This window comes from Lotus japonicus, chromosome 6, assembly GCF_012489685.1.
Source record: "Lotus japonicus ecotype B-129 chromosome 6, LjGifu_v1.2".
Classification (NCBI taxonomy): domain Eukaryota; kingdom Viridiplantae; phylum Streptophyta; class Magnoliopsida; order Fabales; family Fabaceae; genus Lotus; species Lotus japonicus.
In genome coordinates, this window is record NC_080046.1 from 17,152,681 (window position 1) to 17,157,133 (window position 4,453).

A 4,453-nucleotide genomic window follows, 5' to 3' on the forward strand; every position below is an offset into this window, starting at 1 on the left:
CCGTTTACATGCGTGTTGCCGAGAATATGAGTGATTTTCTTTCTTGTTCATGATGATCTCTCTTCGTCTTTTCTTTATATTGTAAGGATTTCGATTAAGTAATGTTTGAGGAGCCAAAGTTTCGAATGAAACCTATGAAACAACTACCTCTGGAGTCGCTAAGCACCCAAGGCTACCATTTCTGACTAAATACTTGCAGTTCAGTCAGAAAAAGTCGGCTACTATATGAATGTAAGACTTTGGTACTCAGTCTCTACATTGGATTTAGCTACCAAATTTTACTTTTTGTACCACCATGAAATGAGTTTGGGTCCGAAAAAGTTGTATGAATCAAAATGTTAGATATCATATTATTTGGATCCAAAGTTCTCAATCTTCATTACAAAATGCATGAAGAGGCAGTGGAAGGCCAATATAATCTGGCTACAATGCCAATCCATAGTCTAAAGCACACTTTAGATACCATAAAATCCTCTTGACTGGTTCTTCAAGAGTTGTGATATGAATTGGCTCACCTTGGTAACACTAAAACCAATTTTTGGCCTAGTGCTAGTTGCATATTTTAAGGCACCCACAATTAACCTGTAGAGAGAATGATCACTCATATAATCAGAATTCAGTACGATCTCTAGTTAGTATATAGCCTCAAGGAAGAGGAGTATAAATCCCTTTTAATTCATCAGTACCAATAAGTTCCAGTATATCTCTAATGTATTTAGACCGATTAAGAGGAGTGAGCCAATAGAGAGTTTCTTTCTCTGAATTCTAAGTAAACAGTCATTGTTTAAGGGTAGAGTTATTATTGAGTTTAGCTATCCGATTCTGAATTAGGGAGATGAAATTTCATGTGATCATTATATCATCAACGTAGACTAGAACATAGAGATAAGAAGTGGCTCTTTTGAAGATCAGCTGTGGAGGATCACATCTACTGGAATTATATTGGAGTACTCAAAGTACCTGATTCAACCTTTAGATTGCCATATTTAGTTTACAAACCAACTATCAGTTGTCATGAGGTCTAACTTTGGTTGTTGACTCATTTAAACCTCTACTGCTAAGTGCGTAAGTTGACTGATTTTGATAAAAAAGCAGAAGATGAGGGATTGACGGAGGAGGAGTTAAGAGCTAGAAAAGAAGTCCAATCGGAGTATTGGAAAATTTCAAGACTTAATGAGTCTCTATTATTCCAAAAGTCTAGACAAAGGTGGATCAAAGAGGGTGATTCCAATTCTAAATACTTTCACTCACTTATCCGATGGAAAAGAAGGAAGAATGCTATTGTGGGTCTTACCTTTGATGGTGAGTGGTACGAGGAACCAACAGAGGTTAAGACAAAAGTGACAGAATTTTTTAAAAGGAAGTTTAGCATGGATAATGAAGAGGCACCAAAGCTAGATGGGGTCGAGTTCAATCAACTATCCCAAGTTGATAATACCTTCCTTACGGAACCGTTCGGGTTGGAGGAAATTAAGGAAGCAGTGTGGGATTGTGATGGAGATAGAAGCCCGGGGCCCGATGGTTATAACTTTCAGTTTATCAAAGCTTTTTGGCATCTTTTGTACTTGGACATTAAAAAAGTACTTGATGACTTCTTCTTGAGAGGAGCTTGGCCAAAAGGGAGCAATGCTTCTTTTATAGCATTGATCCCTAAAATTGATTCACCGGTGGTTCTTAATGAGTTTCGACCAATTTCGCTTGTGGGGTGTATGTATAAAATAGTCTCAAAGATTCTATCTAAGAGGCTAAAACAAGTGCCGCCCAAGTTGATAGTTGTGAACCAATTCGCTTTTTTGGGTGGGAGAAACATGTTGGATGGTGTCTTGATTGTCAATGAAATTGTAGATGAAGCTAAGCGAAAGAAAAAGCCGACGATCATCTTTAAGGTGGACTATGAGAAGGCCTATGATTCAGTGAGATGGGACTTCCTTTTGTATATGCTTCGGCGGATGAACTTTTGTGACAAATGGATAAGCTGGATAGCAGGATGCTTGGAATCCAATTCTGTTTCGGTGTTAGTCAATGGAAGCCCTGGCCCAGAATTCAAAATGTGGAAGGGGCTTCGGCAAGGGGACCCTTTAGCCCCTTTTCTCTTTCTGGTGGTAGCAGAAGGTCTTAATGGCCTCCTCAAAAAGGCAGTTCAGCGTGAAAAGTTTTCAGGGTTCAAGTTGGGCATAAACTCAGACTTGGATGTTTCGATGATTCAGTTTGCGGACGATACCCTCTTCATTGGAGAGGCATCGACTCAGAATATCGTGACCTTGAAGTGTGTAATGAGATGCTTTGAATTAGCTTCAGGATTGAAGGTGAACTTCTCCAAGAGCAAGTTGATTGGGATATCAGTTGGTGAGCAGACGCTTACAAGCTTTGCTACAACGCTTCACTGCTTGATTGAGGTCACTCCTTTCAAGTACCTTGGTCTACCCGTTGGAGGCAATCCTAGAAGAGCGGCTTTTTGGGAACCAGTGGTGTCAAGGATAAAGAAGAGACTAGCATCTTGGAAGAATAAAGTGTTGTCTTTCGGTGGTAGGATTTGCTTGATAAAAAGTGTACTCTCCTCAATTCCGCTTTTTTTCCTCTCATTCTTCAAGGCTTCGGTGAATGTTATCAACTCTTGTCACAAAATCTTGAGAAGATTTCTGTGGGGAGGAGATGATAACAATGCTAAGACAGCTTGGATAAGTTGGACAATAATCTGCAAATCCAAAGAGGAAGGAGGATTGGGGATTAAAGACTTGGGTATTTTTAATAAGGCACTTGTGGGCAAATGGCGCTGGCGGTTCTTAACTGAGAAGGAAAGTCTTTGGCATAAGGTGTTATGTGCAAAGTATTGCTGTCAAAGACCCTCTAAAGCTTCTATTTGGTGGCAAGACTTGAAGCTCTTGTGCTTTCCAGAGGGTAATGAAATCTGGTTTAAAAATCAGCTTCGCAGGAAAGTCGGTCAAGGAAATGACACTTGGTTTTGGTCTGATGTATGGCTTAGTGATCTGAAATTGTCTGACAGATTTCCAAGACTTTTTTCTTTATCAGTTCAGAAGGATTGCTACATAAAGGACATGGGATCTTGGCAAAATGGAGTATGGGTCTGGAATTTATTGTGGAGAAGGAATTTGTGGGAGTTTGAGTTGGATCTTCTACATCATTTGTTGGTAAGTTTGCAGCTGTTTGTTCCATCCTTGAATCAAACCGATACTTGGTTCTGGCTCGCTAATTCTGATGGAAGATACACAGTGAAGTCTGCCTATCATTGCTTGCAACAACCGGGTATGGCTACAGGTGAGGAGGTCTTCAAAAGCTTGTGGGGAGTCCCTGCTCCCTCGAATGCTTTGGCGTTTACTTGGAAAGTTTTACAAAACAGAATTCAGACCCGTGATAATCTTCATAAAAGACATATAATATCTTCACAAGTAGACTTGTTATGTCCTCTCTATTCTTCTCATGAGGAATCCTCCTCTCATCTCCTTTTCTCATGTACTGTGGCTTGGAGAGTGTGGATGGCTATTTACAATTGGATAGGCCTATCTACTGTTCTCCCAAACACTGGTAAAGATCATTTCCTGCAGCATGTGCTCCTATGGTGGACAAAACCGCAGAAACAAGGAGCATGGATGTTATGGATAGCTGTCATTTGGGCTATATGGAATCTTAGAAATACTCTTATTTTTAGGAATGGACAGTTAGACATTGCAAAAATGTTGGATGGCATTCAATTCAAGACATGGAGCTGGCTCAGAGGAAAATTAAAAGGCTTCCAATACAACCTTTATGAGTGGCAGGCTCAACCTCTTCTATGTATCAATTCTCTGTAATCTTTGGTCTCTCTGTCGCCCATGTGAAGCTGCTATTGCAAGTGTCTCCACTGATTTATTATGACAGCTTTTGTGGCCTTTTGTTAGTCTTCTTTCGGCTGGTACAAGTGGGATTCAGTTTTTATTTGCTTTATCCTTGTAGCTGTATACGTTGCCTCATAGTGTCTTAAACTTTTGGAGGGCAATTGCTGGTTTTTTTTTAGCTTTTGCTATCATTTGTTCATTCTGTTTTTTATCTTTTGTACTTGGTTGGAGTACCCATAGTACTCTTTTTTTATATCAATTTGGCTTAACCAAAAAAAAAACTGCTAAGATGTGATTCAATCAAGAATTATTCATAATTAGCGTCATTTCTCCAAGTTTTTTCTGTGCTAGGGAATAGGGGGTATCCTGGGGTTTCTCCTCCTCTAGGGAGGTTTTCCCCTCTATTTAGTAGATGTTTTCTCCCCATATTGGATGAAAGGTGACAAAAAATTAAAACTGCAACAGTTAGTAAACGTGAGGGATGTTGTAGGCTAATAAATTCATTGAGGGACCAGAACTGTCAAGTCGTGACAAGTGAGAGATCAAAATGCTATTAAGCCTTTCTGTTATGGCTGCTAAGATAGAGTTCACACCTAGATTGAGGAAGCGAATAAATTGAA